The sequence below is a fragment of the Ovis aries genome, chromosome 1 (assembly GCF_016772045.2).
Source record: "Ovis aries strain OAR_USU_Benz2616 breed Rambouillet chromosome 1, ARS-UI_Ramb_v3.0, whole genome shotgun sequence".
NCBI classification, from domain to species: Eukaryota; Metazoa; Chordata; class Mammalia; order Artiodactyla; family Bovidae; genus Ovis; species Ovis aries.
In genome coordinates, this window is record NC_056054.1 from 186,027,142 (window position 1) to 186,050,360 (window position 23,219).

At 43.4% G+C, this 23,219-nt stretch overlaps 1 protein-coding gene across 2 annotated transcripts in view; it reads right to left on the reverse strand.

Moving 5' to 3' along the window:
• The window catches only part of FSTL1 (follistatin like 1), a 57,923-nt gene that overhangs the window by 33,917 nt on the left and 787 nt on the right, over positions 1–23,219 (reverse strand). The window lies entirely within an intron of this gene.

A 23,219-nucleotide genomic window follows, 5' to 3' on the forward strand; every position in this document is an offset into this window, starting at 1 on the left:
AGGTAGCTGTTCTGTGTTCCCTCTTCTCAGGAACCTCACCCCAACACTGCTCTATGAGGTAGAAGGAAGGCAAGATGGTCAGTCTCTCCCTAGATGGGAAGAGATGCCTCTTGCCTTATTCTGCCCTCCTCCAGCCCCAGAATGTCTCCAGCCACTCCCCTCTAGCTCATCTGCTAGGCTGACCCAGCAGTGGGTTGGAAGACACTGAAATGTGAGTTGCCAGAGAAGGGCAAAGGCTTACCTATGCCCAAGTGATTTATTTCCCCTGGGGCTTGGGCACCTTAAAAGGAACTGTGATGTCCAACCAAATGCTGAGACAATCTGACTGAATGGAGAGGGAAGTAGGGTGGGGGGAAAGCAAGGAATTCAGGGCTGACTGGAACAAAATAGAACAGAGAGACCCAGAGACTCAGCATAGCAGAGCAGCGTGAGTCTCCTCTTTATAAAGACATAGACAAAGCCCTGGGAATGTTTCGGGGGGCAGTGCAGCTGAAAAGTACTTGTCAAGTTTCCAGATATTGGCGATTATTCTCCAGTCTAAGGAATGAAGAAGGGGTTAAAACCCAGCAAGAAACTCTGGGTCAAATGAAGTCTCCATATGTGTGGCTCAGTATGGTTCCAGGAGAAACAGACAGATGTAATTAGAAGTTCTTAGACATTGTGTTGCCATGGCAACTGCCAGCCCCTGGAGTGGAGGGAGTAGGGGGAAAACCTGGAGTCCGAGGAATACAGTCTTCCAAGGAAATGCCCGAGGTGGGTGGCAATCACCCTCAGGCTCTACAAGCAGGGTCTGTCTCTCTATCCTACCCACTCTCAGACTCTTGAGGACCCTTCCCAACCAATTTCTCCTCATCCTCACTTCCCACTCCCAGATACACACTCAGAGCAATTCCAAATGCCAATGAAGGGCTCCATTCAGACGGCACCCAGAGAAAGTCAATTCTTGGAGGAAAGTTTGTGCAGGTGAGAATGTCCTCTGGGCAGTCTCTAGCCCTAGGAGCTTTCTGAATCTGAGTCTGAGGATCAGTGAAGGAAGCTGCAGGCTTAATTTATATATCACTAAGGAGCCAAGTTCCTCTGTGAGGGGGATGCTGGATAAGTGCTGAGGGCAAGTAGGGGCGTGTGAGCTTGAGCGGGGAAGGGGTACACTTGTTCATAGTAGGACAACAGCATATGTTATCAGTCAAACTGGGACATATCTGAGAGTAGAAAGGGAACTTTCAAACAGATATACTTGTGACACATGGTCACCTTAATCAACAGGCTGCCTAAGTGGAAAATGTTTATTTCCATTTTATGATGTGGGAGTTCTTACCTGGTGTCTATGAGACCCTAGAAATCCACCTATAGATTTGGGGACTCAATTTTCCTAGGGTATAATCTAGGAAAGATGAAAAACCCAAAGAAAGTACTGCTTTAGGCATGAACCACCTCTTGCAGCTTTAATCTCCCTTGATTCAACTGCTACATAAAGCTATTCATGGGGGTCTGCTGCTGCAAAGCTGGGGAACCTGGGCAGATGAGACCACTTTTACTTCAGAATCCTTGTCATTACAAATCCTTCTAACTACTTCTCTAAAGAGACAGCCATTTAATACATCATTGCCAAAAGGAGATGGTACTCAATGAATATATGGCAATAATGTGGTCAATGGAGGGGGATCATTCCACAGCAGTGAGACCTCATAAATCTCCCCTGAAGAGAGGTTTCCAGAGGTGCTTTCTTACACATTCCTTAGCAACCGAACCAAAAAACAGTGGCTCAGGGACCCTGTGGTCACAAAACCCAGGGAAAGGTCAGACTCTCCCAGGGAACCAGAAGAAATGACTGTATTTTAGGTACAATATAGCCAGCCTAGAAATTATGAGCATGTGGTTCAGCCACAACCTCAGTCACAAAATTGTAGGATGTTTAAAGGGTAAGGCCCACCCAGGGTGCATCCCCTGGTATTTTCTCAGGGACGCTGGGAATTACAGCCATCTAGTCAGAGTTCCTGGCAGTCACTTAGCAACCATGGCTGGTGGTTAGCCCTCTTCTTTCAACTCTGCCGCAGGGTTGGGAGCCACTGGGACTAATGAGTTTTATTTACCTGGACCTATACCCAGACAGATACTGAAAAACGGGGCACAAATCTCTGAGTTTAATGTGGAGCTTCCCCAAGAATTTTGGGTGCCAATTTATAATCCTTAACTATCAATTAACACTGTTGCTCTCTGCTGGGCAGGAGTGTCAGGAAGTTCCAGCACCTACTGCATGTCTCCTGGGTTTTAACAGTCCAGTTTAGAGGAATGTTAATCTCTCTGGAACAAATTAAGAATTACATAAAATCAATCCTTTCAAAAAAAAGCTACACTCCAAACACAATTTAATCTGCATTTCCTTATCACTGTCCAAAGTGGAATTGGACAAAAACCTGTTTTGGAGAAAGTCAGCAAAATACGGGACAATCAAGCAACAAAATACCAAACATTATGCTAGATGCTGGGGACTAAAGGAACAATAAAGCATAGTCCATGTTCCTCAGCTGCTGACAGTTTGGATGAGGAGATGGGGCATAAATACGTAAGGGTTTTAAATAACAGAAAAATATAAGCTAACAAGAGCAACCTCAAGACACTGTGAGGCTAAACGCAACATCTGGTGAAGCGACAATTGTCTAGAGCAGGACTGTCCAATAGACACCAGTCTCCAAATGAGTTAAAATTTTCCAGTAGCCATATTTTAAAAGTCAAAAAAATAGATAAAATTATTTTCAAGAATGTGTTTTATTTAAACCAATATAGCCAAAAGACGACCATCTCAGCACGTAATCAATATTACTGAGACAGTTTACACTCTTTTTTCATACTAAGTTTTTGGAATCCAGCATATATTTTATATCCATTGCACATCTTAATGGGACTGGCCACATTTCAAGTGCTCAAGGGGCACTTGTGGCTAGGGGCTTTTTCTACTGAACAGCACAGCTCAAAACAGTAAGTTCCAAGTTCTGATACATTACCGAGAGCTAAATCAGGGAGGAGAGTTTAGATAGAAAAATTAAGACTTTAACTGGGAATGTTTTCGAACATAACTGAAATTGACAGATGTTATCTGATAACATAGGGAAGGCAGTATGCTGGCTGCCTCTGGGACTAGGAAACTGAAATACCTAGTCCTGTGAAGATGAACAGGCATCACGGGCTGCTGCTGCTACTGCTAAGTTACTTCAGTCGTGTCCGACTCTGTGTGACCCCATAGACGGCAGCCCACCAGGCTCCCCCATCCCTGGGATTCTCCAGGCAAGAACACTGGAGTGGGCTGCCATTTCCTTCTCCAATGCATGAAAGTGAAAAGTGAAAGTGAAGTCGCTCAGTCGGACTGCGGCCTACCAGGCTCCTCCGTCCACAGGATTTTCCAGGCAAGGGTACTGGAGTGGGGTGCCATTGCCTTCTCCGGCATCATGGGCACTTACGCCTAATTCTGACTCAGCTTTCAGTGCCTGTGGACAAGTCACTTCACCCTTCTGGTCTCCTCTATAAGGTAAAATGCTTGCTATCTCCTACTTTAGGACTTTGTATGGCTTATTTCATAAAAAAATAAGGGGCTAGTTAAACTACGTATTTTGAGCCTTCTCTTAACTACTTAAAGATATGTTTTTGTTTTGGCATAAAGTCCATGGACAGCTTTCACAATGACGTAGATATTTCTCAAAACTCTTTCATTTTTTCCGCTTGACTGATAGACTTACTCTGTTGCTGTCAGCTTTCAATAATCTCTCTCTCTCTCACACACACATACACACACACACATACACACACACACACACACACTTTTAGTGCCTTGAGATTAAAGTCAATGAAAACATGCACATTCTATTCTTGAGACTTTCCTGCCTTGTATTCTTTCCTTGGAGCAGTTGGGAAGTCACAGCTCAGGGGGAAGGAACTATAAAGCCTACTTCTGCCAGTCAGGTCTTAGCTGACAGCAGGCCCACCAGTGAGACTCTGCCAGGTATCCTGCTCCACTGTAGTGAAACGCCCTATTTTTGCAGATTAAAATCCTGTGAGACCTTTAAGCTATACCAGCAATGCACAAAGACCTCCTTTTCTGTTCATTTTGTTTCCCCCAAGGACTGTATTAGAAACTCTACCCCAAACCCCACTAGTTTAGTAGCTACACACAGATGATCATTTGCAGGAAAAACATTCCCAAGTATTATGTGGTAGTATACTTCTTAAAGCTCTGTTCTCCTTTATTTTTAACTGACTAACCACTAGAGGCTGGATGGCATCACTGACTCGATGGACCTGAGTTTGAATGAACTCCGGGAGATGGTGATGGACAGGGAGGCCTGGCATGCTGCGGTTCATGGGGTCACAAAGAGTCGGACATGACTGAGCGACTGAACTGAATTGAACTGAACTGAACCACTAGAGACTCTTGAGAGTCCCTTGGACTGCAAGGAGATCCAACCAGTCCATCCTAAAGATCAGTCCTGGGTGTTCTTTGGAAGGACTGATGTTGAAGCTGAAACTCTAATACTTTGGCCACCTGATGCGAAGAGCTGACTCATTGGAAAAGACCCTGATCCTGGGACAGATTGAGGGCAGGAGGAGAAGGGGACGACAGAGGATGAGATGGTTGGATGGCATCGCCGACTCAATGGACATGAGTGTGGGTGGGCTCCGGGAGTTGGTGTTGGACAGGGAGGCCTGGCATGCTGCGGTTCACGGGGTCACAAAGAGTCAGACACGACTGACCAACTGAACTGAACTGAACCACTAGAGAAATGCCACACATAAAACTGGCTCCATTGAAAAGCAGAGCAAGATGCTGTGGAAGTCAAGGATTTGGTTTGTGGGTCATCTGGAGAGCTTACAGAGAGTAAGACTGCACATAAGCGGAGGTGGTCTGTTCCCTGGGACTCCACTCACTACTGATGACTGTGCCTCTGCTGGGGCTTTCCCAAGGATATAAGACTTCTCTGAGATTTAATGTGTAAGTCCAGAAATATTGTTTTACCCCCACTGGGGACATCATAGGTGCCATTCAAATGAAACAGAAGAAAGAACAAAAGCTTTAGGATCCCAGAAAGTAAAGGTCTCAGCAAATGGTGAGGTCAGAAGACAGACTGACTGGAGGCTTTGGGGCAAAATATCACCAATAACAGAAATATACTGCTTTATTTTACATTCCTCTGGGACATTTGCTTACTCTAGGAATGATGCCCAGTTAAATCAGAATTGCTGATCATGGAGAAAAAGAATAAAAATATTTACTATCCAGCTAGTGTCTGTGTAAATTCCAACTTTTCCTGGAGCTGAGAGAATCAGGTTTCAGACTAGGTAAGCCCAGCATTACTATCAACTCCAAAGTTAAGCAAAGTATCGACGGCACATGCTATCAACCACCTTCCCAGGTGCACAATATTCTTGCAGAATCTGACACAGAGATGACTGAGGTAGGCAGGATACTACTTGCAGATGACATATTTTGGTGCACTGAGCAATGCATTTAGCCAGTGGATTAATCCCACAAATTACTTACTGAGCACCTACTATATATGCTAAGCTCAGTTCTAAGCACCTGGGATTCACTGGTGAAGGAAAAAGAGAAGGGCTCTGTCCTGAAGAGTACATATTCTAGAGGGAGGACAGTGAATAAACACAAATAACAAGATCATTTTGGACTCTGATGAATGTTTACAAGAATATAGAGCATGTCTCACAGAGCAATCTGGAGAGAGGGCACCACTTAGATCGAGTGGTTAGGAACCATTCTCTTGAGCTGAGATCTGAAGGATGAATGGAGCAGTTCAGACACAGAGAAGAAAAGTGTGAAGGTTCTGAAGCAGGGTGGAATTGGTCATGTTCCTGGAACAAGAGAAAGCCCAATGTGGCTGTGACACTGGGCCCAACAGGGAGGGCAGTGAGAAGTGAGCTAGGAAAAGCAAATGAGGGCTGGAGCATGTAGGGCCCTGGAGGTGCTGGCAAGAAGTTGACATTTTATTCTTAATGAGACGAAGGCTACTAGAGGGTTTTACATGAAAGAGTGCCGTGAGTGTATGTGCTTTATGAAGATGACTTAGGTTGCTGTGCAGAGAAGCGGATGGAGAAAGCCTAGAGGGCAAACAGAGCAGCTAGGATATTACTGCAATAGTCCAGTGCAAAATGATGGTAGCATGGACTAAGGTGGTGGTGATGGAGACAGAACAGTCAATGGACAGGTAATAGATTCTGACAAAAGAACTGAGAAAATCTGCTGATGGACTGACTGGGTGTGGATGGGGAAAGTGAAAAATAGAAAAGAAGACACCTGGATACTTCAAGCTGATAAAAAAACAAAAACAAAAACAAAAACAGCCAGTTCTAGGTAGGTATAGATATGGCCATGCCAATGGTCTAGTCTAGAGTCAGGCTCAGAAGAATCTGTTGGATTGACCCTAGGATCCAGATGAGCCCCATGCCCTCTTCATAAAACTGAATTAGTTTAGGAAGTAAGTTCAGCAAGCTCACTGAGAGCCTGGGGTCAGATGTAAACAGACTCTGCTTATGGAAATCTGTCTGGAATTGGCCCACATTTCCAAACTGTTCCACTAGTCTTTAAATATTTACGGTATTTTTTGAAATGGCTTTATGTGATGAAATGTCTGGAAAACATTGCTTACTTTTGTTTTAGAGAGGAAAATAAATAATACATATGAACATTATAAGGCTCTGAAGTCTTGCAACAAAAAACCCTTTTATCCTAGCACATAATATTAACAATCAGTATTCAGTTTGAGAAACATGGGTTTAGGCTCTGTATGTCTCTCCCTGTGGTTCTACTCTCCCCTGGAATTCAAGCAACGGAAAGAAGAAACAGCAGCTACTACTATTGAGCACTTACCTTATGTAAGGTACTTTATATCATCATCTCCCTTGCTATACACACTATATACTGGTGCTGTTTTAATTTACAGCTTGTGTGTTATCCTTTGCTGTTGTGATGAGACCGTACATCCATCTAGCAAAAACAGTCACCTTTCTTTTCGGGTCATATGTATCAACAGTGCTCACTCACAGCATTTCCTCACAAAGCATTCATGATAAAGACCAGATGTTCTTCATTTTATCACCTCTTCTTCCTTTACTTACCCAACTACAGCTAACAGAAAGAGATTCCCATCCCCACCACTGGCTCCCTCCTCTTCCTGTAGTCTTCCCCATCACTATTTTCATTCTTCCTATTTACTCCACCCATTTTGAAACAAGAAACTGTTTTAGGTCAGTTCTCATGCTTTCTATCTTCCCTGGTGGCTCAGACAGTAAAGCGTCTGCCTACAATGCGGGAGACCTGGGTTCAATCCCTGGGTCGGGAAGATCTCCTGGAGAAGGCAATGGCAACCCACACCAGTATTCTTGCCTGGAAAATCCCATGGACGGAGGAACCTGGTTAGGCTACAGTCCATGGGGTCACAAAGAGTCAGACACGACTGAGCAACTTCACTCACTCACTCACTCACTCACACTTTCAACACCCTTGGCTTTAGAATCCTCTGTCTCTCCCTCAAAGAGAATGCCATGGCTTTCCAAATATGGCTGTTGTCACATCTAAATCCACAGACTGGTATTCTAGAGCCCATAATAGTCCTCAGCTGCCTGGGAACAACCCCCACTCCCTCGCCACACACACTTGTGTGTGTGCACTCATTTCACCAAACCTGAACAGAGAGAAGACTTTCCCAGAATTAAACAACTAATCATCGGGGAATGAGAAGGTCTTTGCATTCTAGGCCACTATAACATGAGTAATTATGGTCACTACATGACAATGCCATCTACACTGGGCAAAATAGTGAGAACACTACCCAGAAACATAAGCCAATCACCAAGTGAAATATAGTCCCTGGGGAGGAACCCAACCTGCTCTCTAATCCACAAAGCAATTCAACGAAGCAACTTAAGCAGGAAATGAAGAGCCTGCTGTTTAATCAAATGTGTAAAAGGAATTTAGAGGGAAAATGCAATTATCTAAGCTGTCAAATGACCAAACAGTGGAGTTAATAACCCTCAAGCATCGGTTTTTCTTACAGGATTTCATATCACCTTCATGGTTTCTTTATTTTTATGTAAAAAAAAAGAGAGAGAGAGAGAGAGAGAGAGAGAATGCCTAGATAGGGTATATAACCAAAAAAATACAGTTTATTATCATCCAGGTTATATTTAACATGTTTTTTCATAGAAGACAAAGAAAAACACAAAGACTCTTTTCCAATTGTATTTCTCAGAGAGAAAACTGTTACCTTTGAAACTATTATTTAAACAATATGGCCCACAAATAGCTGAGCAAGTTTTATTAAAAAATAAGTCTGCAGTGAGTACTGAATTTATTATACCCGACATTTAGCAAAGACTTGAATGTCTGGCCTCTGCTCAAAACACTTCCCAATCCCATTCTCCCTTCTAGACATCCCCCAGGAAAGGAAATTGAGAAACCCCAAACGAACTCACACCTGAAGTGGATATCCTTGTGCCGGGGTTTTTTCCTTTGATCATTAGCCAGCCCTTGGTGCATGCAGAAAATTACTCTTTTGTTGAACATGATACAGACACCAATTAATGCATAAAGTGAGAGGTTTCACCCTTAAAATAAATAGCTAAACCAGGAAGTCTGCTTCTTGGCATGTGGCTGCTGGCAAGGCCAAGGCCACACAGGCTAAGAAAGGAAAGAAAACAGAAAATGCCAAGGACAGAAGAGAGGTAGGGAGAACAAAGCACAAATGAACAGATTTCCTGAAAGATTCTTAGGACTCCGAGGCGAAGCCAAGTGAATTTCCTGCTTTTGATGTAGACCTCTGTCTGCTCCAATTAATTGTAGCATTGCAATTATAGCACATGGTGAAGACCCAAGGATGGGAATGCCCTTGGAAACGTGAAGGTGAACGTTCTGAGCACTTGTGAATTCTGCCTCCATTTCCAAGCAGGTTTTGTGAGCTGGGCCGGGCCACCCAGAAGCCACACCTGGGTCCTCCTGATAGGGACCCTGACAATGAAGGTGACTCTGGTTATGTCTGAGTCTGAGCTCAATGAGGGCAACTGGAATCCTGCTTCAAAAGTTTTAGCTGCTCTAATAGAAATTCCACACTGGTGTGTCAATTTTTCACTAACATCTACATGAGCCAGATATCCTGGTGAGTCACCAGGAATTTTAAGTTCTCCATCCATTTTCTTTTTCTCTGTTGCAAATGTTATGCTATAAACTTGGGTCCTTGTCCATAAATGAAAATATGCCTAGTTAGTGTAACCCTGACAGAAACTAGTAGGACATGCTGGCCATAGGATTTGAGAAGAAAAACATTCTTCTTAATCCTGGAATGAGGTAGGGAATGAATGAATGAATGACATATATTAAGTTAATGTTCATTAACAAGCAAACTTCACAACCACAAGTACTGATCTATATCTCTAGATTCAGATAGAAATCAGGACAGTGTAACAGAAGTTAAATACCAAACTAGAACAAACATAGCAATCAAATTAAGGGAAATTTAGTAATATATATCTTTCTTTTCATTAGTTTCCACAGGAATTTGTTTTTGTGAGGGAAGTGTATTTGAACTATAAGTAGATGGTCACATTCTCCAAGTAGTGAAACTTAAGTCAATTAAGCAGTAAAATTTATGTGTGTCTGTGTATATAGTCTACCCTGGAGCACAGCCAATTTCAATTCAATTCTGACACTACAAGTGGCCTTATTAGGAAAGCCACAGACAACACTGGCTGGTCCCCCCTTCAGAACCAGAAGTCAGCACAATTTAGCATACTGAGATTGTCTAGTGGGATTCAGGAACTAGAGGGCAGTTAAGGCACCAGGCATTAAGCAGGACTGAAACATCTGCGTTGGCCTCTGCTTCCTTACTGGGTTCACCCTCTCAGGTCACTTGATTTAACCACCGAGGTCAAGGGCAAAAGAGCAGCACCCTCCGCTGAAACAAGAGCCCTGAACTGATTTAGAGAGAAGGCATGGGGACCCGGGCAGGAACTTCATCAGTTCCTGTTGAGGAAACCCAGGATCTGGTCATGGGCCAGGCAACATGGTGAGAAAGCAAGATGCATTTCAGAAAACAAAATAGGGTCAGTGCAATACTTTCAGACAATGATTTTTGTAAGCTGTGAACATTTATGAGGGTCAGAAGAAAGTTTTGTTTTTGTTTTTTTGGTAAGTTCAGCAAAAGCTCAAGTGGCACATTTTGGAATTTCGAGGTCTTTCATTAAAAAAAAAAGATTCCTTGCTCAACCCCAAGAGGACCCAGCATCCTTCATTTCTTGCCCAGTGTTGTAGACTAGCTACTTCCTAAAGTGGAATAATCAAGTGATTCCTTTCTGTAGAATAAACAGCAATTAGAATTCCTGGGCATGAAGACTGTTTGGGTGCCATAGGACGTACTGGTTATATTTCAGTCAATGCATACAGGAGGAAGCAAGGGACACAATATGACTTCTGCTTTTATTTTTCTCTTTTCCCATTCCCGGGCCAGCTTCTCTTTCAAACTCCTCCTCTTTGGGCCATGAGTTAAGAGCTAATCAAATAGCCTAACTCCATTAAGTAAATACTGTGACAATCCAACCTAAAACGTCTGCCTCCTTTTATATGGATAGGATTTCAGAGCTGAGTTTGAGAGCTTACCTGCTCTAACCCTCGTATTTTACAAATGAGGGGCAGCAGTGACTTGCCCAAGTTCACTCCACCAAGGACAGCTCACCAAGGCTCATTACCGGGGTGCCACTGTCAGTCCTGGGTTCGTTCCAGCCCATCTCTGGCCAGTAAATGGAGGCTTACTGGAAGCTGGCTCACATCAGGGATCACTGCAAACCCAGCCACAGCTGCAGCCAGCACTGCTGATATTTTCTCATCTCTGAACTTCTCAAGACCGCTGAATCCTCATGGTCTCACAAATTCATTCACCTGCTGCTTATATATGCGGCCAGTACCCTGAGACAGTTTAAGGCTAACTAAGAAAACGGGGTGAGAGGGCGGGGATGAGTGAACAGAGGCAACTGAAGTCAGAGCTGCAGAACTGTGCAGATTGTGCTGCAAAGGCTCATTGCCAAGCAGACACTGTCTAGACTGTAACTGGCCTCTCCGGGGTGGGGGTCGAGGGTGGGGGAGGACGGGGAGCAAGGCCGGAAAGCCTGCTTGCTTTTTGCTCAGCTAATGCAAACACATGACACAACCTCTGATGGGTTCCGGGCTGGGAGTTCACTCTGTCTAAGACATTTCTTCCTCAGAGCTGGAATTCAGCTGCGGGCTGAGGGAAGTTGTGCTAATCCAGCACTCAGGGGGAAGCTAGGAATGCTTTTCTCAATTCCTGGGGAATCATAGTTCCCCAACTAGATTGAGTTGGACAAGAGCCAAAAGCAGCACATTTTTGGTTGCAAAACAACAGATTTTTAAAAAAATTTCCATTTGTATCATCTTAGGTTATCCATAAGGAAAATCCACAAAAACAAAGAACTGGCTTTTGATAGAGGCCAGTTACGAAAACTTTCTAAGACCCTAAAATGATATTGATTTACAAAATGTATGGTGGAGAAACGGCTACCACAGTCCAATAAGCATCACACATCCGAGAGAAAAAGGTGGGTTTGGGGAGCTCTGCACATCAGTTAGAAAAACGGTGACCCTCTGGGAGGTCAGAAAAGCCCCAGGACAGGGCATAGAGACTTGTAAGCAGAGCACAGGATGGGGTCAGCCCAATTTGCGCCCTTGGCCAGCCACTGTTGTGCAGCCAACAGTGTGGACAACCATACCCAGACACTTAGCTGGAGATTTACAGCTGTCTTGCCATTTGGTCTTATTCAATGTGGAACAGTTGTGAATACATCTGAAGGACAAGGACACTGCTATAAGGCATCTCCTGAGTCACTGACCATTATGCAGCAAGCACTCTGATGGGACATCTACACTTCACTGTGGTTCAAAGAAGCACCTGGACGTGAACCAAGTCGAGGCCATGTCCAGGCTGATGCGGCTAGAATGACCATGACCAGGCCTGAAACACTGATCCAGGCACTTGTGATAGAGTGTGAAATGGTAGCTGATAGAGTGTGAAATGGTAAATGGCAGAGCTTGGGCAGCTGTTTTTGAGTTCGAGTTACCTAGAGAAAAGGTCTTTGCTTTGTTTTCAAAGTCACTTTCATAAATAAAACTAAGAGGACCTTAAGCACACTTGAACACAGAGTATTTGCATTGAGAATTGAAGTCCTGGATTTGGATCCTGGCTTTACTATTTATTTACCAGGTGGCTGATTTGGGGTAACTAACTGAATCCTCTGAGCTATGGTTTTTTCACTGATAAATGAAGATTATAGTAACAGCATCATCATGTTGTGAGCATTAGATAAGACTCTTTGCCTCTCCCTGCTGTTGTCTGGCTAACACCACTCATATTTGGGGCTCAGCTTGGGGATACACCCTCTCTGAGGCCTTCCTGCAACCCCCAGTGATGAGTTAGGTTGTCAGCCCTGTCCTACCACTTACCATGGCGGGTGACCCTGTCAGCCTCCCCTACTGGCCTGCAAGCTCCTTGGGGACAGGTCCGTGTCTTTGTCACCAGCACTAACTCAGAGTGTCATAGAGAACAGGCTTGTGATACTTTCTACTTTCCTTCCTTGAGTTTACTCGGAGAAATGTTACTTTGTCCCAGATGGATGAAGCAAAATAATGCATCAAGATTGTGTGCAGTTTTCTTTCTGTGTGAGATGTGAGCCTAGTGCTCTGTGCATGTTTTGGCAGCTAAACACTCCATGATGACCTCTCTGTTATGGTGGAGGAAGGAAATGAGAAAGAAGAGGAAAGACAAGAAAGTAGAGGGGGAAAAGATGAAGCGAGCAACACAGGGAACAATAAAGAGACAGGCTCCGGGGCCTGGGAACTGGCAACCACGTGAGGCTGCAGTCAGGGCTGGCTGCCAGACACAGCAGTGCCCAGCAGAGGATTCAAGTTTGTGTGCAAAACACTGCAGTGCTGCCTCGGTTCCCAAAAAGACAAATCAGCCTGCTCCAGCAACACTTCCTACCCTGTCTTTGAGAGAAGGTATTTATTTTTCAAACAGTGAAAGCAAAGGGTTCTATTCCTTTGCCTGGTCACATTTTCTAAAGCCCAAATTTAGCATGTGTGGCCTGGGAACAGGCCGTGCTATGGGGAGTACAGCAAGAACATATGTAAATGACAAATCCCACAAAAAACCGAAGCTATCTGGTGGCCACCTCCATATGTCAGAAGGTGGGACACAGCAAAACAGCTGGATCTGCAAAAATTCCACAGGAGTTTTATTACCGCTCTTTTTCGCCTTTTCTCACTCTTCTTCCCTTTCCAGTTCTCTGCCTTCTTCACTCAGTCTTCAGAGAGGACCTATGCTGGCTTACACAGCTCACTGCCTGCGCACAGGAGGTTGATGAGTCCTTAACTCTTTTCTCAGAGGAATGACAGAATTGTGGCTTCACAGAGGACATGCTGGAAGTCTGAAGGCAAGATTGGCTAAGTCTAAGTGGAGGCAGAGTTCTGATATGAATTCTGGGTGACAAAGTATCCACTGAAATAAATACTCTAGTTGTCTTAAAAGGTGATCCTTAATCCCTGGAGAGAGTAAAGGAGGCAAGGGGAATTCTGCCAGCCATGAGCATGTGAGACTATGCAAACACACACACACACACACAACACACAAATACACAGCTTTGAAGTTCCTTCAATAAGTAGAGATGCCACAGATTGATAATAATAGCTAACATTTACTGCACTCTATGTGCCAAACAACTGTTCTCATTGCTTTACATGGTGCAGTTGGATTCTCACAGCTAACTTATGGGGTGAATACTCCATATTAAGGCCATTTTATAGATGAGCAAACAGAGCCAGAAGGTCAAGTAACTTCCCCAGGTTCACAGAGCTAATAAGGCCTAGGATTTAAACTCAGGCAGTATAGCTTCAGGGTTTCCCAAGGGGTGCTAGTGGTAAAGAACCCACCTGCCAATGCAGGAGATGGAAGAGAGGTGGGTTCCATCCCTGGGTCCAGAAGATCCCTTGGAGGAGGGCATGGCAACCCACTCCATTATTCTTGCCTGGAGAATCCCCATAGACAGAGGAGCCTCGCAGGCTACAGTCCATAGGGTCACAAAGAGTCGGACACTACTGAAGCAACTTAGCAGAGCACAGTACAATATAGCCTCAAAGCCTGAGTGCTAAACCATTATGCTATACTTCCTGTCAAGGATAAATCAGTAAACAGTAATAACCTGAGCTAGGGCACAGGCTACACAAATGCAGACAATACCTTGTGAATGTCAATGTGTAAACTGAGAATTCTCTCATTGAAATCATGGGTCAAAAACATTCTGGGAAGAGGCACTTCATTTTTGCAAATGTTTGGCATTGACTGTGTGCTATGAGGAGAAGTCTTTTTTATTATCTAATTGATTGACTGGCAGGAGAGATGGCCGTTATTCATTTTACAAATGAGGAAAGCGAGCTCAGGGAGGTTAAGTAACTTGCTCATGGTTTCACAGCTCAGCAAGGCCAGAATTCAAACCCGGTTCACTACCTCAAAGCACCTGCTCTTAACTGAAGCTGCAAGTCAGAGATATTAATCAGGTGGCTTTAAAACGGTAATACCAGTAAGAAAGGGGAAGAGCAGGATTTCTAAGTCAAGGACTCTCATTATTTTATAAGGTTCTTTTCAATCACAAGAAGTTTTGTAACAGGATCCACGAAAAAGATAAAACTAGAAAACACCCAGATACAAGAACAAGAGAAGAGAATGAAGAAAGGAACTCAGTGGAAGACTCAAGTGACAGGAAAATGGGAAATAAAAGAAAAGCACCAGCACTCAAGGAACAGACAATTTCAGATGAAGTTCCACACAAAAAGCTGCCACCTACTGGATAGACTGGTCAAGTGGGCTAGGTGAACGGGCTGAAAATGGCCCCAGCAGCTCTGGTGGAGCCTCTTAAATTCTGAGAATGCATCCATCCCACAGCTGCATTGCAAAGATTTCTGCACCAGCAGCAGGAGGTGAGGAAGGAGGTGATGTGCCTCCCATTTGAGCTGTACAGTAGCTATGATGGTAGCAGCTACTTCAGAATAGGGACCAATATGGTATTGCTTTTTAGTTCCACACTATTCTTAATAGAAGCATATGTGCAGACTGACTGCCATAATGCCTGGCACTGCTGTAGGAGATCAATAAATTGCATTCGTTTACTATCACTGAAGGGCAGAATGACAAACTGTGAGGAAAAAGGCAAATTTTGCCTCAGACTCAGGATTTTAATCTTGAATACAATAAAAGGTAGAAAACAGAGACATTTTCCCCACCTCAAGCCAATTCAAGCCAATATGCCATGCCACACACATTATAAACCGTGCGTGCATCATATCAGGTTTTTGCCATGTGTCACATGACTTGTTTTGGCAACAGCTTAGTTGGTCATATACAGTGTCTGAGATTATACAGGAAACATTTTAAAGGTCATAAATTCAGACAATCCTGGGAACAGCTTACTGGTGATGGCTTCCAAATGAGCATATAAAAAGTCTGTGAAGAGATTACATGGAAATTCTCCAACCACAGCAGAAAATGCAGATTTACAGGATATATTTTGTACTCCAACTACCCAAAGAGCTTTCCATTTCTTGCCAGGCGGCTGTTATCTATGACAACAGCAGTTCTTAGAGCCTGAGCAAGAGCAACTATTTATTCCACCAGAAGAGCCAAGACAACTCTCATATTTTAGTTGATGGCCAATGTTAAAAAGTTTGCCTTAGGTTTTAAGATGCTTGAATTCATCTAAAGAACTTAGAAGCTGGAGCTAGAACAGACTACTGTTTTCCTGACATTCTCATCCATTGCATTTGCAACCCGAGTTCTATCACCCCATGTTGTCTTTGTTTCACATAGTCCCAAACTCTGCCTTCTAAATCATCTTAATTCTGGCTAAAGCCATACCACTATCTGGATTGACTTCCAAACTGGATTGACTTCTCCAACAGAAAAAGCAAGTATCTTTTTATCTCACACACAGACTAATGGATTGCTAGCGGCTACCCAGAGCACTGGGGCTTCCCTGGTGGCTCAGTGGTTAAGAATCTGCCTGCCAAGGCAAGAGACACAGGAAATGCAGGTTTGATCCCTGGGTCAGGAAGATCCTCTGGAGGAGAAAATGACAACCCACTCCAGTATTCTTGCCTGGAAAAATCCCATGGACAGAGGAACCTGGCAGGCTACAGGCCACGTAGTCACAAAGAGTCAGACACGACAGAGAGACTGAGCACGCACACGCACACTGCATCCCTGAGAAGGATTTTCTAACTTTCTCCAGCCTCAGAAGGAAGAATTCTGTGATTGATTAGCAAGGTCTGTTGTAGGTAAGGGAGAAGGTAGTGATGACACACACATCATGTTTGTTTCATCTCTGCAGGCGATTTATCCTAGTGTTGCTCTGCTTAGTCTCTCAAGTTGTGTTCGACTCTTTGTGACCCTGTGGACTGTAGCCTGCCAGGCTCCTCTGTTCATGGGGATTTTCCGGGCAAGAATACTGGAGAGGGTTACCATGCCCTCCTCCAGGAGATCTACCCAACCCAGGGATTGAATCCAGATTTCCCACACTGTCGGCGGATACTTTACTGTCTGAACCACTAGGGATGAGAGGGTTACCATGCCCTCCTCCAGGAGATCTACCCAACCCAGGGATTGAATCCAGATTTCCCACACTGTCGGCGGATACTTTACTGTCTGAACCACTAGGGAAGCCCCTTATCCTAGTGTAGGGAGGTACTAATTTTCATTACCTGTTGACTGCAAGGAGATCCAACCAGTCCATTCTGAAGGAGATCAGCCCTGGGATTTCTTTGGAAGGAATGATGCTAAAGCTGAAGCTCCAGTACTTTGGCCACCTCATGCGAAGAGTTGACTCATTGGAAAAGACCCTGATGCTGGGAGGGATTGGGGGCAGGAGGAGAAGGGGACGACCGAGGATGAGATGGCTGGATGGCATCATGGACTCGATGGACGTGAGTCTGAGTGAACTCCGGGAGTTGGTGATGGACAGGGAGGCCTGGTGTGCTGCGATTCATGGGGTCACAAAGAGTTGGACACGACTGAGTGACTGAACTGAACTGAACTGAACTGAGGGTCTAGTAGGCACCTCACATACATCTGTTAACTGACTGATAATTTCTCTGAAAGGAAGGATGAAAGGCTAGTTTAAGTTTAGGTGGTAGAAGTACAGGCAACTTTACCCTTTGTTCTAGTTTTTTCTATATTCCCTGAGCTTCTTATTAACATATATCCATATTTTATCAGAAAATAATACTACTTTTTATTTAAATAAAATAGCATGTATTAGGAGGATAAATTCCTCTTGGAAAATGTGAGCTGTCACAAGAATCCTCATGATGGCTTTTAAGACATTTTGTCATACTTCTCTATAAATTTTACATAGGTGTGAGGATAGGGTATTGGAGTGGGAAGTGTTCTGCTTTTTAAATCATAATTATTTGCTAGAGCCTTAAATTTTTGTAAACATAACTTTTACTGGCATATATTGCTGTTAACTCCTAACTCTTGTAGGTTTAAAGGTTTTAGCTTTCAGAACTAATGTGATAGGCATCTTATGTAGAGTCCCTTTAAAAATAATACTGACAAGGGCAAAGTGGTCAAAGGGAATTACTTGAGTCTCTATCCTTGATTTAGTTTCTCAATGTAGGTTATATTGAGCCCTGGAGTATTTATTGGCAAAACAGTCAAGTCAGCTCCTCCAAAGCCTATACAAAGTTTGCTAAAATGAATTCATGTCAATAAAGACTGTATTCAACTGTGTTTATTATGTTTTCGTAGCTAACAAGGAAAACAATTTCCTACTGAAAGCATTGTGACCTATAAGTTAAAATGCTTAATATCCAAATTGCAAATCTCATATGGAGAGGGTTCGTTTACCTTTCCATTAATTATTAAAGGTTCATTTAATTCATTGTTAAAACATGAATTAAAACTTGCCAAAAAACTTGTTAGTAGGGCCAGACATTAAGAGATTGGACTAATTAAATGATAATGATCATCAAGTGATGAACTGTAACCTTGATCATATCTATTCCTCACTGTTTTCATTGTAACTGTTTCCACACACCCCGCGTTTATGGCCTCCTTACTGCATCAATCCCCTCAGTCTTGATTGGGTGATGGCTACATGGGTATATTCATATGTAAAAGTTCTTCAAGCTATACATTAAAAATTTGTGCACTGTATTAATGTAAAGGAACTTTAAAAATCAAGGGACGTCCTCTGTTAATGTAAAAAAAAAGCAATAATAATAATAGTGAAGATACTTGGCTCATCAGGTAGTGATAATCTTACATATTTTAGCTGCCGCCGTTTAAATCTCCTGGCGCACCATTAGATTGAAAGCAACCTGAGGGCAGAGACCTTGTCCTGAACTTCATCCATGACTCTGCCCTGTGTAGGGCATGCTCAGCCTGCAGCAGGGAATACTGCCTGATGGCCACCGGGAAGGCAAGGTCTGTGCTGTTGATGACTCACTCCTAGAGAAAGCATCCCACACCAGAGTCATACATGATAGAAGATGGCACCTTAAGAGAAAAGCATGTATTTGACCTGCAGGACATCAGTCACCTAGCTTAAAAATGAACCTATCTAAAGATAAGTTGTTTTTCAATCCTATAATATCTGGTGTCCTTCCTGCTGCTGAGTCACTTCAGTCATGTCCGACTCTGTGCAAACCCATAGACGGCAGCCCACCAGGCTCCCCTGTCCCTGGGATTCTCCAGGCAAGAACATTGGAGTGGGTTGCCATTTCCTTCTCCAGTGCATGAAAATGAAAAGTGCAAGTGAAGTCACTCAGTCGTGTCCAACTCTTAGCGACCCCATGGACTGCAGCCTACCAGGCTCCTCCGTCCATGGGACTTTTCAGGCAAGAGTACTGGAGTGGGGTGCCATAAGCTAATACTATTTGTGGCTACTAGAAATTTCTGTCTGGATGTCCATTTATTTAAAAGGAGTAGAAGAAGACACCATGACATTTTCAATTGTCTGTGTGTGACCGCTGGTATTTACAGATCATCCTTTACTTTCTCTGTTCTCCTGGAAACCTGTATTTTCTTGCCTCACTGAATTTGAAGACTTTATTTTCTTATTCAAGACATTACTTTCATAGCAGCCATCCCCCACCTCACAGCTCCTCTCAAACTCGTTCCTCTGAATGGACGAGAATGGACCCCTGCTTTCTGTTTTCCAATCCAGAGACTTCTATAGGAATTGTGATATGTTCCTTCTAAAGATGCTTTCAGTATCCAAGGCTTTAATTTGCAGGGTGCTTGTCCCTCTGTTTTGGCTATTCAGCAGAGTCCCTGCTATATTTTAACATCCCATTTTCTAACAATGACCTCCAGAATCACAGCAAGGAGTTTCTTTGCCAAAGGATAAACAAACAAGAGATTATTTTAGTGGTCAATATACAAGACAGATATCAAAATCCTAGCTTTTCCTGAAGAAGATGCAGGGAAAATCAAGGGAAAATGGGGGGAAAAAAAAAGCCACACCTTGGCCCACCGGAATCCACTATTAGAATAATTCTCAAGAATATAAAGAAGATCCCACATTGGTCAATAATACTCCTAGTGGTTGATTAACTGTATGTTGATAATAGGGTATGAAGGAGGTTAAGAAATCTGGCTTCAGAGGAACAATGCACTAATAATCTTCTTGCCTATCTGTATAATTGTTGTTATTCTTGTCACTATTATCTTAAGCGATGCACTCACAGTTCACGGGTTAAGCATCCCCTCCCTGGAATAAGTGTTCTGATTTGTGAATCAGTCTCCTGTACTTGTGACTTATCATGTGACCTGTGAATTTATAGACCTGGAATGTTGGAAATCAGAGTGCCAGCAGACATAACGACCAGCAGAATGTGGAGTGTGCTTGGGCACTTGCCAAGGCTGCCTTCTGGAAGCAGGCAGTTGAGCCACAGGGTCCCCTCCAGCCTATGGTGTTGGACTCAGACCCACCCACTAAGACTCCAGGGCACACGCACTAATACCTGACTTCTCAACCTTTCCCAGCCTCTACTATTCACACTTCTCAGTGAATTGTAGTAATTCTCACTGAGAGAGAGGGTGGTGAGGGAGAGTGAGCAGGTCCATACAGCCTCCTCCCAAAAGGTTCTGAAAAGAGGTAGTTTGCTCTGTGCCACCACTCCCCAATCCTCATCCATAGCAGACATTAATATATCCAGAGACAGGGCTCATCAAGAGACATGGGCCAACACCCCCTTTAAGAAGACTCTAATGAGCACATGGGAGTGAGCTCAGCTGAATGGGATGGAATTTTGATGGAGGCTGCCTGAAGTATTAAGACAGAAAGACAGAGAGGAAGCAATCAAAAAAAACCCTGAGGTGCCAATAAGAGACCATGGAAAACATTCAAAACAGAACACTTTCTTTAACGAGATTTGCTAATAGTTTCTTGAATCCAACCAAACAGGATTTCTACAGACTGACACTGATAATGAAGACAACCACCTTTTCTCCAGCTTGGCACAGCTCTGATTCTAGAGTTCTGCAGCTATTTCCAAAGGCTTTACTTCTTCAAATATCAACATAATTTGTTGTACAATCACATGTTTTAAAAATATGCCGAATTGAATCCTTGTGCTTATACTAAGTCAAAAAGGACCAAGAAAACTCTTTGTTTTTTAAATTTCATTTTAAAAGCTCATCATATTCGTATAATTTTAGCCCTAAAGACTACTAAAGTGGATGTCAATAAAGACAGTAAAGTTTTGGCTTTGTTTGCTATATGTTATCATAGCTAACAAGGAAAAAAATTTCTACTGCAAGCACCATTAACTACATGATAAAATGCTGAAAGTAATATCTAAACTGCTAACACTAATTTATCTTTTCATTAATAATTAAAGGTATGTTATTATTAAAATGTGGATTAAAGACTTGCCAAATGTTACCAGGTCCAGACACCAAGAGATTGTATTCATTAAAGAGTAATCCCTAATAATCTGGGGTCATGAAATGAAACCTACATCATACCTACTCTTCACATACCTTGAGTTCGCAGCCTTCTTTCTGCACCACTCCTTTCCTCAGTTTTCATGGCTCAGCACTTCTTGATTTTGCCTCTCTCCCCGCAGATTTTGCCTTGGGAATTCTGAGAGTACTTTCTGCTCTTCCACCTCAAGCAGGAAATTGCTGCTGAGGGAACTTCCTATGAGGGCTAAGCTTTTCCCTGCAATGTACTGGGGGGAGGGGGTGTAGTACAAACAGCTTCTGAGAATAGATCCCAGACCTTGGGCTACACAGCCTTGTGACGCGTGAACCTATGGCCCCCTCACTCCTCACACTTGCATTCCAGTTCACAGAGCGATTTCACACACTAGCTGGCAATTCCTAAACCTGCAGTAAAACAAATCAGGGATTCTCCTCAACCATCAGTGGACTGTGGTTTTTGCCGTTTGAGGGCAACAGTGGGGATGCAAGGGTGTTCCTTAGCTAGGACTAAATCAGCCAGTGAAGAAGGGTCCTCCCTCAAACTCAAACCCTGGAAAACAAAATGCATGAGAAACTGATCTGCAGTTCAAGATGAACTCTGCTGGTGGAAAAAGCTGGGTTCAGATCCTTCTTCAGAATTAACTAGCTGTGTGACCTTGGGCAGGTTACCTAATCTCCTGGAACCTAATCTTCTTCCCCTGTAAAATGTGGATAACAAAAGTGACCCTATAAGGTTCTGGGAAGCTTTAAATGAAATGATGTATGCAGCCCAGCCAAGGTCTGCTCTATGCCAAGAAGTACATGGCAAATATGAAGTCCTAGTGGGAGGTAGTGGTTAAGAGCCTGGGGTGTGATGCCAGACTGTCTTCAAATCTCACTTCTACCATTTAACAACTTAAGACTCTAGATAAGTTATGTGACCTTTCTGACTTAGTCTCCCCATCATTCAAATGGAGTTTTATTACAACACAAGTAGATATCCAAAAAAATTAGCTCTTTTAAATTTAATATAGTATTAGTTGCTCAGTCGTGTCTGACTCTTTGCGACCCCATGGACTATAGCCTGCCAGGCTTCTCTGTCTATGGGATTCTCTAGGCCAGAATACTGGAGTGGGTTGCCATTTCCTTCTCCAGGGAATCTTTCCAAACCAGGAATCGAACCCAGGTCTTCTGCAATGCAGGCAGAATCTTCACTGTATGAGCTTCCAGGGAAGCCCGATTTTTAATTTCATTGTGAGTAAAAACAGCTCCTGTTTCCAGATCAACCCAACAATGTAGTGAATTAAATGAGAGTTCAGTATAATGTGCATTTATTTTTTTAAATCGTGAAGACCTTGCAGGCTTTTATGACTTTTCTGGGCAGAAAAGCTGTGATGCTAAGGGTGGGGCTAAACTGTAATATGAAGAAAAAAATTCAAAGAGGGAGAATAACCACCCACCAGGGAACTATTTCTTTTGTAATGTACATTCCATTTCTTCTCCCTCATGCTTTTTAATTCCTTCCACATTTCCTGCCATAATTATCAAATGTTTGGTTTCTGACCTCACTTTTCTGGAGACTAGAGCCCAGGGAACTTAGAATTGTTTATTTTCTGTCCATAAACCTTTGAGTTAATGGAGGGGCTTGTGAGCGAAGGGTTTGTTGGTTTGTTTGTAGTGTTTCAGGAAGGTCACTGGAGTTGAAAAGAAAACATTACCCCAAAAGCGCTGAAATACTTTGACTGGAAACGCGGAGCCCTCAAAGAGCAGAGCCACGGATTGCTCATACTTGCGCAATGCCCAGTTTAGGAAAAAACTGAGATTTTTAAAAGGCCGTTATTTGGCTCTGAAAGTAGCACAAAATCCCAGGGCACTTTACAAAGAAAGAAAAAAAAATCAGAGAATCATAATCTTACTTTATAAAAGAGAGGAAAAAAAAATATATATATATATATATATATCCTACCCTGAAAGAAGAATCTCTTGAGCTCCCGGACCGCCCCCCCGCCCTCCCCCAGGAGACAGACTCGGAAGGGAGAAGGCTCCAACTATTCTCAGTTTCCTCTCAAGTGAAGGAAAGAACTCAGGCGCCTTTTTGAACTCGGCTCCTGCTCGTGTCGCCGCCTCTGTCCCAATCGGCCCTGCTCGTCCTCACTCCCCCTCCCCACTCTCCCTCCATATTAGCCTTGGTGGGGCTCC